Source organism: Heterocephalus glaber, unplaced genomic scaffold (assembly GCF_053883595.1).
Source record: "Heterocephalus glaber isolate CG9 unplaced genomic scaffold, H.glaber_assembly_v1.0 deba00000809, whole genome shotgun sequence".
NCBI classification, from domain to species: Eukaryota; Metazoa; Chordata; class Mammalia; order Rodentia; family Bathyergidae; genus Heterocephalus; species Heterocephalus glaber.
In genome coordinates this window covers 7207611-7223089 of record NW_028258163.1, presented here as the reverse complement: position 1 = coordinate 7223089, position 15479 = coordinate 7207611, and positions in this window count along the sequence as shown.

Below are 15479 nucleotides of genomic sequence, written 5' to 3'. Positions count from 1 at the left end.
TAGTTGGAGAAAAAGTATTGGACTAAATTCTATAGCTATTCATGGTTAAAGCTATCAGGAGACTAGAAGTAGGACAGAACCTTCTCAAAAGATTAAAGATATGTACTCCATACTTCCAGCAAGAATGCCTTATATGAATGTAGAAGATACAACGCTTTCTCCTTAAGGTGGGGAACAAAGGCAGATATGCTTACTCTTTATCTGTCAATTAAACTTTGAAACCTAGGCCTCACCAAAATAGTCTGGCAATAAAATGACACAATCAGGATAGGATTGGCAAGGTAGAAGCAAAATCTTTATATGTAGATGAAATGATCATCTACAGAGAAAATACTAAGAAATCTCTAGGAGCCCCTAGAACTTGTATTTGAATTTAGCAGGATTAGAAAACACAAGGTATATCTAAAAATTCAGGTCTGTGTATACATGCTATAAATGAAGAATTGGATATTGAAATTTAAAAGTTATGTAGGAGTACAAAGGACCTAGAAAAGTAAAAATAATAACAGTGTTGGAAGATGTTTAGTACCTAATTTTAAGACTTCTTCTAAAGCTACAGTAATCAAGGCAGTGTTGATGTAAGGAAAGACATATAGATCATTTGAATAAAACAGAAAATCTAGAAATAGAACCACACATATATGGTCCACTGAGTTTTGAAAGATTATTTAACATTAGCATTTTATAGAATATAAACTCAATTCAAGAGCCGAGGAAGAGATAGTGTTTTCAGCAAACGGCACTAGAACACCCAGTATCCGTATATAAAAAATTAACCTTAACCCTTTTTTTCCATACATGAAAATAACTTGAAGGGATCTATGAACCTAAATATGAAAGCCTAAAAGTATAAAACTTTAAGAAGAAATTATAAGGGAAAATGTTTATGAATTCCGGGTAGGCAAGAACTACCTAGTATACAAAAGACATGATGTATAAAAGAAAAAAATTGATAAATGAGATTCCATCAAAATTTAGACTTTAATGCTTTTAAAGTGGATGAGTTTAATATTAAAAATGAAAACTGTGCAGATAGATTTTACCTAATGAGACTTTGTCCATTTTGATTCTTGGTAAAAATGTTTCATCAGGCATGAGGTTTGGGAAGAGTTGAGATAAAAGAGTTTGAAAATAGTTATTGATGCGGTGTGATCCTTGCTGTTAAGTAGAAACCAGTTCCCCTGAATGGGAAGTTAACACTGCACATTTCTCTTATAATGGGACTGATGTGCAAGTCTTTGGAAAGGATGATATATGTGAAGAGAAGTCCATGGAGAGGACATTATGATATTAAGACAATGACAAAACAAATTTCAATGCAAATCTATAGAGACCATATTACAATGTCAAGGCAATGGAAAAATGGAAGTCTAGAGAGACCATTTTACAATGTCAAGACAGTGGTAACACAGTGTCACTGAAAGATTACTGAGACCACATTGCCATGTTAAATTACGATGTCAAAACATTATCATTGCAAGTCTTTAGAGATCATGCACCTCTTTTAAGATAATAGCAAAACAATGGAATTTGAAATAGCAAACAATGGAACAAAAGAATTTTATGTAAGTTCTTGTTACTATCAAGAGATGATGGTAAAAATGTAAAGGCAAGTCAAAATGTTGTTAAAGAAACAAACAATGACATGCTATAAGACTGTGCAGTACATTCACTTAGCATTTGACTTAATTCTTGCTTTCAGGAGAGTAATGATTCTCAAGTAGTTATGCACAATTAAGGTTAGAAAGCAAGTTTAGCTGAAGTCTGATAGAAGATGAAGGGAAGGATACTGGGAACTACCAGGGCCACAATAGCAGTTTGTTTATAAAATTAGAATCTCACTCCTCTTCCTGATATAAGTTGCTCATTGTTTTAATTATTCAGGTGAATTGTTTTCATGGCACGAAGGTCATAAATCCTTGGTTTCTGATTCCTGCTTTGTCTGTGATCTTCATTTGTGATATGCCATTGATCACTCCCTTCTTAGATTCAGCTCACAGTCATTACTAACTGTCAGTCACTGTCCTAGGTGTTTGGTATCATCGTGGGCAAAATGGACTTTTCCTATCGAGCCAGGAAGAGTGAGAAAACTGTTCCTATAGGATGCAGTTAATGAATGGGATGTAGAGAGGGGGCTTTCTAATCCAAGCCTTGCTGCCCTCTAGCTTTGTGAATTTGAGCATGCTGCCTAACCATGTTATCTTCAGGGTTCTCTGCAGGTAAACACAATGAGGATATGTATGTGGTCACTACCACTTACATTCTAGAAAACTGGAATTGGATTCCAAGCTTTGCATTCTGAGCAAGGGGCTGAGTTTCTTCTTCCCCATTACAAAAACAGCCGTTGTGATCTCTTTCCTAGTTCTAAATTCAGTTATTAGAATGAACTAAAATGTTTATGGTATGTGTGAAACATTAACTGTCCCTAATGGTGTCATAACTCATCTCAAAATAGGCATGATTCTTCTTCTATTTCATGAAAAAAACACAAAAATTCACAACAAATTAATAAGACAATAACAATAATTGATACACTGTGTCATTATTTTCAAAGTAGTTACTCAGAGTAGAAAACATAAACCAAAAAGATTCTTACAAAATAGAAACAAACAGATAATAACACAGAACATTCTTTTCAATAATCTAAGATAAACCAGTAGTATAAATGAAACAAATTAGCAGATACAGTAAAGCATTTTTGAAACAATGAAATATGTAATTTAGGGATATATTTGAGCTTCTCCCTGCTTCCTATTTGTCTCTCTTCTATTTTGCTCTTTGTTTTTTACAGGATATTTTATAGAATTTCATTCTTTTTTATAGGATTTCATCTATATAGAGATTTTTACAAATGAAGTTTCCACAGTCCTTAAAGTTAAATAATAGCTATGATATTATATAGATGAACGTATATTCATGCCAAAAAATTAAATGTGTATATCTTTCTATATATGTACATATCTATGCATCCAGTCATAAATGAATATCCAGTATGTCTATCTAGTCAAACTAATAGTTTAGAAATAGAGACAATAAGGACAGGGAAAAATATTGTAGAACATCTCCGCAGCTTGGAAGCTCTAGAAAGCATCTGGAGGGATGGTAGAATGAGAGGAACAAACTGTATTAGTAATTCTCCCCGCTCTTGCTTTTTAATCTGGTGACGAATAAACACTGACCTATTGGGAACTCAGACTTAACAATAAAAGATGTGATTTCAGCATTCCTTTAGACGTTAAAGGTAGAAGAGCACAGTCACTTCTGTTAATTGAGCATCTGTTTTGTGTAAAGATTTTTTGTGCTATGGTCAGATTTCTAAATTCCTACACAGTTCTTACATAATTTTTCAGAAACAGGAACTGAGAGTAAGAAAGTTATATTTCTGACAAGTGGCCAAGTCAGGAGTGGGATCTGGATTTGTCTTTAAGAAAGTCTTTCAATAGTACCATATTTCTATCTCGCTTTTTATTCTTGGCTAGATTGGCAGATTGGCTCCTTATCTTCCAGTCACATTTGAGTCTTGTGTTTCCTGAATCTGTGAATTTATGTCTTTTATCAGCTCTGGAAAAATTCTTAACCTTCATTTCTTTAAATACTGCTTCTCCCACATTTGCTTTTTCCTCCTAAAATTTTTGGCTTTCTCATTCTAGCTCCCATGTTCTCATCTCTCTTCATACTTTCCCTCTGTTTTTTCCTCTGTGTGACATTCAAGGTCATTTTGTCAGGTCTTTCTTCCAATTCACTATGCTTCTATTCAACTTTGTTGACTCTGTTGTTTACTTTTATGTTGTTTAAACTTTGTTTTTTGTTTCAAAGACTATACTGTAATTTTTATTTAGATATAGTACTTTTATAGCAGCTTTACTCATAATTGCCCAAACTTGGAAATGACTGAAATGTTCTCCAGCAGGTGAACAAATAAACGTTGATATGTGCAGATGATGAGTATTATCCAGCATTAAAAAGAAATGAGCTTAAATGGATGCACATTGAGGCCATATTCTTAAGTGAAATAAATAGGACACACTTGTAAATACCGAATAGTTTTTCTCTGGTGTGAGAAACTAAAAGTGTAAATAAGGATCAAAATGTATAATAGATAATGTGAAATAGGAAGAAAAAGTCTAAAGGGGTAGGGACAGTAGGAGGAGTAGGGGAAAGGAAAGAAGGGAAAGGAAAAAATATGAGAAAAAGAAAAAACGGAAACAAAGTCTTTGTAAATAGGAAAGGGTAGAGGGGTTGAAGGGAGGGTAGAGGAGTGAGGAAAAAATAAGAACCAAGATGCATCATGTAAAGGTACAAATTCCTAATGATGAATGTTACTGTATTGTATTCCCTAAAATGTACCAATAAACTTAATGAAACAAATCCCACCCCCATAAAAATAAATAAATAAAATATAAATATTCAAACAAAGAAATGAGCTTCAAAGTATATGGAAGGGATTAAATGCACGTACTGAATGAAAGAAGCCAACACGAGCAGACTATATACTGCGTGAATCCCACTATGTGACATTTTGGAAAAGGGGAAAGTATGGAGATGATAAAAGGAACAGTGATTGAAGGGGCTCCAGGGGTGAAAGAAATGCACAGTTAGAGCACAGAAGTTTCAGCGCAGTGAGACTCTCCTGTATGGTGCTGCGGTGGTAGGTGTGCGTGTGGCTTACGTCTGGATGTTCCCCCCTCAAAGCCTCATGGCAGTTGTAGGTAAGGCTTTTCCAGAAGTGGCTGAATCCGGAGTGTGTGTCTGGGATTGATTCATGATACAGTGCTGTGCCCAAGAACACTAGGATTAAGGATGTGAGTGCTACCCACCCTAAGTAGTCTGGAAAAAATAAAAAGGGCAGAAAGATGCTGTTTAGGTCTTGTTGCTTTTGCTCTCTGTCCGCCATGAACTGTTGCCATTCTGCCGCCCTGCCTTGGAGCCAGCCCATTCTGGACTGAAACCTCTACAAACTGTGAGCCAAATAAACCTTTCTCCCTTTAACTTTGGGTGTCAGATATTCTGTCTCACCAATGAGAAAACTTACCAAGACAGTATGTATCAAGCCATATTTGTCAAATCCCACAGAAAGTACCGTACCACCAGTGAACCTTATCATGAACTATGAACTTTGAGTGATGCTGTTGTATCCGTGTAGGTTGATCAGTTTGGACAAGTGTGCCTCCCTGGTAGAGAATGTGGAAGCTGGGGCAGGATATGCATGTGGTGGGGAGAAGCAGAACATGGGAAAATTTCTGTCCCTTCAGCACCATTTTGTTGTGAACCTACAGTAGCTCGAAACAATAGAGTCAATTAAACCCTAAACCAATATGGGGGTAGCCCCAAGACTTAGGATTCTCAGAGGACTCTATTTTGTTACCAGAGACAAGGCTAAGTGAAATTAGTGATGTCCTTTTCCTCCGATGGTATGAAAGAAATTTTCCCTCTTGTCCAGCTTTCACTAAGGAGATAGCCTTCTTACAGTACCACATCTTGTGGGATCTCAGCTCCATTTCTTATGTTCTGTGATATAAGGTAACATCCATTGTTTCTCTGTGAATCCTAAAATTCAAACCTCATGCTCGAGCTTTTCTGACCTCCTCCAATTCCTTCTCAGTCTGCTTATACTTTTATTGGTTTCCCCCCACCCAAGTTTACAATGTCCAATATTCATCTGATTACATGAGTGTGTGTTCATCTCAGTCTCTCAGAAAGTATCCCCTCCTTTCTAATTAGGATGACTTCTACCCACTGGCTTTCCTGTCAAAGCTGCAAACTTACTAAACAAAAATATGGCAGCATTCTCTTGAAAATTCTTTGACAGCTTTCCTTTTTGCCAACGCGCGCGCACGCGCGCGCGCGCACACACACACACATATTGTAGACGTAAATAAATACTCAAACTCATTTTGTGGCATATTAACCCCCGAGGGTCAGTCTCCTGAATAGATCGCCCAGGTTCATTTAATTTTCCTATAGCCGTTCTGAATTCCTCACTGGTCTGGCTCTTTCACTCTCTTTGCTTTGGTATCTACAGTCCTTTCTATCCAGTAATTAGGACAACAAATCCTCTTTCAGTCACTATAAAATTCATTATAAATTTTAAATTGTTTACTATGCCTCTCTTTTTTCTTTTTTCTTTCTTTTTTTTTTTTTTTGGTACCAGGGATCAAACTCGGGACCTTGCACTTGCGAGGCAGGCGCCAGAACCACTGAGCTACATCCCCCACCCCTCTCTTTTTTCTTCATATCAAAATGAATATGGTAGACTCAGAAATGAAAAAGATACATTTATTAGCCATCTGTATTTCTTCTCTAAGAAGTTTCCATTCATTTCAGATGCTCATTTTATTTGATTGGGTCTTTAAATTTGAGAGGTCTAATTTTTTAAAGTTCGTTATATATTCATATATTCTAGATATTAGCCCTGTCTGGGGAGTAGCCAGCAAAAATGTTTTTCCCACTTTGTAGGTTGTCTCTTCCTCTGCCAGTGCTTTCCTTTGCTGTGTAGAAGTTTTTTAATTTGATGCAATCCCCTCTGTTAATTCTTGGTATATTTTCCCACGAAATTTGATAGTTGCAATAGCACATAGCCTGACCTATTTGCTGCAACTTTTTGTCCTTTTTCCAACAGTGTTTCCTTCTATATCTAGTTGTTATGTTAGTTTGGAATTAAGGCCCATGGACCCCTTTCGGAGTACAATACCACTGATATGAGGTCCTCAACAATCACATGCCAGCGCATGCTAGAAAATTTAGCATTCTTCTACAACAAACACATGCATTTGGAAACATTCTGTGTCAAAATACTAAACACTACATGACTTACCCTGGTGACAACAGTCCCACATTCAGGAATAAGTATATTGACTTTCTTTAATATAAGCACCTCACTTTGGTATCCAGATTTCCTTAACTACTCTTTTGTCAGTTTACTCATCTGAAAAATGGGAATAATAAAAATACTTATCGTGAGTTATTCAATGTGTCAGTGAATTGATATTTGAAAATTCATAGAACAACGGTTGGTATTTAATAAAAATTCAACAAATGCTGTATTAATTTATTATTGTTACTTTCCCATTTTATTGTTCCTCACCTACTCAGAAAGGAAATCAAATAATTTTTTTAAAAAAGAAAGCAACGAATGATTTAAGTAAGAGATAATGTAGTCCTCTCTTGATTTTTTTTCTTACTTATAGTGGTCAACGTTGAAAATAAGATTTGCCTTTAATCATTTATTCTTGATACGATTTAAAGACATTGTCTTAGCTCTTTATGGTATTTTGATAATTATGAACTGAAAATCTTATTACTTACTAAAGCCACTTAATTATCAGCCATTTAATTATGGCAGAAAGGTTTTGGAACACAGAAGTCTCTTTATTTTTTTATTTTATTTTATTTTTTATTAAATTCTTTTATTGGTACATTGTAGGTATACAACATAATTACATTTCTCGTTGGAAATTGTACCTTTACATAATGCATCTTGGTTCTTATTTTTTCCCCATTCCTAGCCCTCCCTTCATGCCCTCCACCCTTCCCTATTTACAAAGACTTTATTTCCATTTTTTCCATTTCTCAGCATTTTTCCTTTCCCTTCTTTCCTTTCCCCTGCCCCTCCTACTAGCCCTACCCCTTTGGACCTTTTCTTCCTATTTTACATTATCAATTATTCATTCTAATCATTGGTACATTTTAGGTATACAATATAATGACATTCATCATTGGAAATTTGCACCTTTACATAGTCTGTCTTGGTTCTTATTTTTCACCCTTGCCCAGCCCTCCCTTCAACCCCTCCATTCCTCCCTATTTACAAAGATTTAGTTCCTATTTTTCCATTTTCTCATATTAATCCCTTTCCCTTCTATCCTTTCCACTAGCCCTCCCACTTCCTTCCCCTTTGCCCCTTTTCTTCCTATTTCACATTACCTATTATACATTTAGTCCTTATTTACACTTTCAGTTTCTCACACCAGAGAAACTATTTGGTATTTATACTTGTGTGTCCTATTTATTTCACTTAAGAGTATCGCCTCCATGTGCATCCACTTAGCTATAAATGTCTCTAATTTCTCATTTTTATGGCTGAGTAGTGCTCCGTTATAGAAAAAAACCACATTTTCTTTATCCAGTCTCCAGTTGATGGGCATTTGGGCTGTTTCCAAGTTTTAGCTATTACAAACTGTGCTGCTATGAACATGGGCACACATATATCACTGTGGTATGATACAGAAGTCTCTTTAGAGAACAAGAAAGTGCTTATAAGCATTGTGTGTAGCTACTACACTCCAATTCGTTTTCTACCCACCTTTCTGGGAAAACTTGGTATTACATGCTACTTCCTATACCTTTGTATTTCTTATATCATGCTTAAAGATTTAAGAACAGACTCATGGGATTGTGTTCCCTCTCTCTTTTCTCCCAGTTTTATATATATATTATATATTTATATATATATTATATGAATATATAATATATATATATCCTTCTTTAATATCTTGGGAATATATAAACTACCAATTGTAGAATTTGCTTATATCTGAGGTTTTCCCAGTATGTATCAAGTAATAAAGAACTATTGGATAAAGCATTGTTCTCACTATAGGACTGATACAGTCACTCTGTAAGAACATGAATCTAACATGGAGCTAAAGAATATTACTTGTTAAATACACATTTGCTCCCATGACCAACATTTCTCCTGAAAACCCAAGACCCCTTGGAGAGAAAAAATGATCTATGAGGTAAAAGCTCTAATTTGCTTCTTTTACCCAATGATTTTGCTTGCAAGTTCAACACTTCTTGTTTGCTCATTACAATAACAACTGGAGCATGACATTGAAGCCTTTATCCCATAAAGCAGTCTGCTTAAAAAGAAATCTTGTACACCCTTGAAATATCATCTTATTTCTTACTGTTCATTGTAGTAGAAACCAAGAGATAAAATTGGCAAGTTGTGGATTGAATTTGGGACATCAAATCCAAGTAAGGCTATAGTCAAAATACTGTCATCCTTAAATTACTTAAAATTAAAAAATGAATCAGTGGGACATATTTTTAGTTGGATCGTTCAGAAGTGAAGTTTCTGTGTTTCTGCCACACTGTGTTCTCTTTTCCAAATATCAAACTCTAGGGACTACATGTTCAATTTTGAAGATTCTTTGAAAACTCTTTTTGGAAATAACTTTAAATTTATAGAGAAGTTAGTAAAGGGAGTATAAACAGTTCCTCTATGCTTTTCATCCTTCTTCCCAAAATTATCCTACATAATCTTAGCACAAGCATGAAAATTAGGAAGTTCATGTCAGTATAATATAATTAATTAAACTAGAGACAATTTAAATTTTATTGTGTCACTAATATCCTTTCTTCATGGCTCTTAGTCTTCTCCCATCTGTGACAGGTCCCTCTGTCTTCATCTCCCATTACTTTGACATTATTGAAGAGGACTGGTGAGTTATCTTGTAACAGGTCTCACATTTTGGCTTGCTTGTTGTTTCGTAGCGAGATTGAGGTTATATGTGTTTTCTTTTCTTTTTTATCTTTGGTACCAGGGAATCAAACTTGGGACCTTGTGCTTGCAAGACAGGCGGCAGAACCACTGAGCTAAATCCCTGGCCTATATGTGCTTTTGAAGAACCACTTGAAATATCACCCTTATCAATGCATCATTTCAGTGATATTTGATGCCCCTGTGTCTCGTTACTGATAGTGCCAACTTGATTGCTTGGTTAGAGTGGTACTTCCTGGGTTTGTCTATTGTAAAGTTACCATTTTTGGGCTGTAGTTGTTAACTGTTTTGGTAGAGCATCTTTGAGGCTATTCAAATGCCCTTTTTCTCCTTAGATTTATTGTCTATTGATGTTAACATCCATGAATGGGTCTTGCCTGTGGCAGTTATTACTGTGGCAATTTCCTAATAGAGTTTTTGTATTTCTCTCATTCTATGCACATGTGTTAATTAGAATTCTGTAGGGAAGAGCTGTGTTTTACCTGTGTTTATTTATTTATATAATAATTTGAGTATGCCAGTATGGACTCTTAGATACATTTTTTTCTAGTTTTATAATCTGGTATTATCATAATTTTTTTGCTCAAATTGTTTCAACTTTGGTTATTGGGAGCTCCTTCCCATTGGCTTCCCATTGTGACCTTCAACATAGCTACATCCATTTTTGAGCATTTCATTATTTTCTATCACCATTTCTCCTCCAGGGTGATTTTGTACTTTTTCTGTTCATCTACTTCTTGATGAGACCAGGCTCTGTTTATTGAAAAATGGTGTTCAGAAACCAATATTTGGTGTTGAATGTGCTTGGGAGCAATGGGCTGTCATTGTTTCTGAACCCTCTCAAGGGACAGAAGGAGAAAATATGTATGTGTGTGTGTGTGTGTATGTGTGCGCAAGTCCATGCACGTACAACATCTCTACTGTTTTATATCTGTGTGTATATATATATATATAAAATATAAAAACCATGAGATCATATAGATATCTCTAATGTAAGTCCAACATCATAGGGCTTGTTCTTCCTTTTCCCTTTTCTTATTTGCAACTTTTCTACCTATTAGAAATATAACTTTCTACAAAATATTTACTATTTATTTATTTTTAGTACATAAGTAAGGTAGTTTTAGAAATGCTAATCACTATCCTGGTAAGAAGTACACTCACTAACTCAAGGGCAGCATTTGTCTACAGCTCTTTTTTATTTTAGCTTTAGAATACCCAGACATATTGCTGTTCTCCTTGGTTGCATAGGTTAGTTCTTATCTTCTTTGCTCCTTCAGTGTGATTATAATTTAATTTGAATTATAATTGTACAACTAGGCTTACGTGCTTATAGGATGTATTTGCTATTGGGTTATCCCCACATTCTGATTACTTTTAATTATTTATCTTTTTTGAATGTAAAGTAATATTATATTCTGAAAGTCAGAAATGTACAGACTAGTCCACCCAGACAGCATAACCCCCTCTCCTATTTCCTCATTCTGATCCCCATTTTTCCTAGTACTTTCACTTCTACTCCCCATAGAGAACCAATCTTTTTAGCTACAGCTTCATTCTTCCTGTATTTCTTTTGTAAAAGTGAGAGATCTTCTGTATATTTTCTTATGTGCCTTCTATTTTTACCAGTCTTCACATTTTGATGTATTTTTGATATAGGTTCTTTTCCTATGGTATTTGAAAAATCCATGAAGATTTCGTATATTTTCTTCTAGATTCTTATCATGAGAACTTCAAGAAGCCAGTGACTGTCAGTCAGTCTGATTACTTCAGATTGGATTTTTATTAAATCTGCATTTGCTAAACTGTTGTTATTTACTATTTATTTATTTAATAATAGGTTTGTGCTCACTCTCTGTATTAGACTGCATTTTTGAAGGCCATTTATTACTCCAGAGGCAGGTGACAAAAAGACTTTTCTCACAGAAAACAATTAGAAAATTAGAACTATCAGGATTCATCCAGTTTTGGAATCCATCTGCTTGGAAAGATGTAGTAAAACACATGTTTTCTGACCCTCACTGGTCTAGTCTGATCCATAAAACCGTGACATTCAGCCTTTCCAGTTTTACATGACTCTGGAAACAGATTCCTCACCAAAAAATGTAGCAGGCACATCACATGATGTTTCATTCTTTCTGTAATGATCTGTTTCTTTGCTGCTGGAACAAGTCTGTAAAGATTACAAGTGTGTCTCAGGAGAAAAAAAATAAAAGTATAGGAGAGCTAAAACTTGAGCAAGTTCAAAAAGAATCATAAGGGGGTGGACGAGTTATTAGAATATAAATAGAAAGTATAGTATTAGCTCCAAACAAATGCTTTCAAGGTCTTTGTGTGCACTGACAGCTTCAGATATTTGATGTAAATGAATTTTTCTCTAGAAACAATGGAATCTGTAGCTTGTGGTGGCAGTGTTTCTTTTCTAAACCTTGCATTTTTTGTTCTTGAGGTGAAAGCAGAGCTAACTTAGGTATGTATTTGCATCAGAAAGACTCCCCAGCAGCATCTGTACTAGTCAGTGATCATTTTTCATTATTTTAGGTATGTATTTGTTTGCAATTTTCCTTTTCAAGCCCATGGCCACTTCTTTACAAAGCATAAAGCCAGTCAGAGTTGCATGCAGACAGACAGACAGACTACACTGATGATGGTGATTGGCAATGCAATTTTGACTACTAGAATATGAAGCCTATGTCACACTGTCTACATTCTGTGCATTTTATGCTTCTTGATACCCCATCAATTTGTGAGAAACTACTCATCTTTGTTAATAGTATCTGTCATAGTCAACCTTCTGCTGCTATAACAGAATACCTGAGAGTGGGTAATTTGTAACATATAGAAATTTATTTGGCTCAGTTCTGGAGGCTGCATAATCTAAGAGTATGGCACAGGCATCTGATGAGGAGTTTTGTACTGCATCAGGCCATGGCAGGAGGCAGGAGGGCCAGAGAACAGGAAGACACAGGGAAAAGAGAGCTCAAAATCACTTTTACAACAACCTCTCTGTGACAACCAGCCTCCTCTTGTGAACATGATATTAATCTCTTGATGAAGGTAGACCCCTCACGACTTAATTACTTCTTATTAGGTCACACCTCCCAACACTGTTGCATTGGGGGTGAAGGTGCCAACTCACGAACTTTGAGGGACACATTCAAAGGATAGTTGCAGCCCCATTTGCTCAGGTACTTATGTGGGAAACGTGACATGTCACATTCTGATTCCATTCTGTCCCCCAAAGCCCTTGTTTGAACTCATCATTAAGCCTTTCAGAATCCCCTTATAAATATATACCTTAAATCTCTGTGCTTTCTCAGTCTAGCCCTAGGTTCTTTTCTTGCCTGCCTTTCTGAATTCTCTTGGCTCCACTATGATTCCATCTCCGCAAGAGCCAGGATGACTTTGAAATTTAAATACCATGTTATTTCCCTAATTAAATAACTGCTCATCCTTCATCATCACCCATGGATTTCCACTGTATTTATGCAGACAACAAAATTCATGTACAGACCCACAGCTTTGCCCTCTGGCTCTTTTCACTCTAATTTTCCCCTGGGTCTCTGGGCTACAGCCACAATGGCCTTCATGCCAGCTCCTAGATAAAGCCAGGCTTTTCTGTATCACACCACCTAAATGTTCTTGCCTCTCTCTTTTACCTACCCTCTCTTTATCCTTCAGGATACAACCCAAAGTCCCTTCCTAACTCCCAGACCAAACTGCATGTTGCTATTAGTATCTCTCCTAATACCCTGTATCTGACTTCAGAATGGCCACAGTTTCAAATTATTTATTTGGGTGTTTGGATTTGCAACTCCTTCCTCCCTGTATATTTCAGACTGGCACTGTGCCCAGCATATGGTAAATGCTCAATAAATATTTGTTGAATAAATTAATATTATGATAATTGTATGCACCATCTCAGACCATTAACTGCACTGTTTGGGAAAATCATAAAAACTGGTGAATTATATATCATTTTATCCCAAAGTGTTTTGCATGTATCTTGGCTTTCAAATAAACGATTATTGCAGTCACCATTATCCTATCACCAGCAAACACTCCCTGCTGGAGCTGACTCGCCTATTTACCTTTTCCTGTTTGATGCTCTGTGAGCAGCCAGAGGTGGTACCTGCCTTGGTAAGGTGACATGAAGGATGTCCAGAAACATGGACAGAGTGTCATTTCCATTAGCTTTACCATGAGGTGCAAATTTTTTGACTAGTGTTGTTAACCCCACCTCCCTAGTAAGATTGTTGTTTAGGAGAAATAATGTGTCAGCCATAATTGACTATTATTGTCATGCAACAAGAGAGAATGGCCAACAACAGAGGGACCAGATGTCTAAAGGGAAGAAACACTATGAGTACCTATTAAGGAGGTTGAAGAGCTAATGTTGAGGAACACTGAAGGATTCTATTGAATATCTAGGGCTGCATCACTTTCCAGAGAACCCTGAATTGGGTTGGCAGGCACCTGCGAGAAAGCTGGAGCACTGAGGGTATGCTGAGAGCAGTGGCAGTGAACCTCCGTGAGGCTCGAGGTTAGAAGACGTATTATCAAATTGTACTGCTTTCTTTAGGATTATTTTTCCCTAGACAGTTTCATTCTTATACTGAAAGTTAAGGATTTTTTTCCTTTCATTTGAAGAAAATAGTGTCTTGACCATAAATATATAAATGCTACAAATGTGCATTGAAAACTCCCCAGGCTTCTTATGCTGAATGGCGATCTAGACCTTTTTTTAAATCTAGTTTTGGGTATTGAACCAGGGTCTTCATACTGAGCTACATCTCCAAGCCCCTTTCTTAAATTTTGAGACAGGGACTCACTTGCTTAATAGGTTGCCTAGTCTGGGCTTGAACTTGTGATCCTCCTCTCTCAATCTTCCTAAATCCTGGGGTTACAAGCTTGAATTACAGCAGACAAGTAGAGTCTTTCACACTTCTGTTTGAATCCTCCATACTCAGCTCATGTGCTTCCAGAGTGGCCCTCATCTCCTGGATTCCAGACCTGAAATCATCTCCACTGAACTGTAAGGGCCTACATTTTATAAAAATATTTGTATTTTTAATTAATGCATAGTAAATGTACATATTTATCTTTTACATGTATAAAGTGTGAGGATCAAATCAGGATACTGGCAAATGCATCACCTCAGATGTTTATCATTTCTTTGTGCTGGGAACATTCAAAATCCTGTCTAAATAATATCATAAATATAATAATATAATATACAATTAATTGTTAACAGTTATTCTGTTGTGGTTTAGAATGTTTAATGGATAAGAGTTATTCCTCTTATCCAACTGCACACTTGTACTCATTATTCATCCTGTCTCCACCTCTACCTCCCCCTCATCCTTCCCAGGCTGTGGTAAGAACTATTGTACTTGGTATTTTTGAGATCAGCATTTTATATTTCATATATAAGTGAGAACTTTTATTTGTCTTTCTGTGCTTGACTTATTTAACTTAACAGCAAGTACTCCAATTTCATCCATGATGATTTAAATGACAGAATTTCATTTTTATGGCTGAATAATATTCTATTGCCTCTATATATCACCTTTTCTTTATCCATTGATGGGCACCTAGGTTGATTCCATATCTTGTTTTTTGTGAATAATTTTTCAATAAATGTGTGGTGGGCCAGGGATGTAGCTCAGTGGTGCTGTACCTGCCTGGCAAGTAGAAGGTCCTGAGTTCATTTCTTGGTACTGAAAAAAAAATGTGAGTGCAGATGTCTCTTCAATATACTTATTTGACTTCTTTTGGATATATACCTCATAGTGGAACTGCTGGATCATATAGCAGTTCTATTTCTAGTTTTATGAAGAAACTCCATACTGTTTTCCACAATGACGGTACTAATTTATATTTCTACCAACAATATATAAGAATTCCCCTTTCTCTGTCTTTTGCAAGAAGCTATTCTAAGGTGAGTCTTTGAGAGAAGCTATCCTAAGTTGTA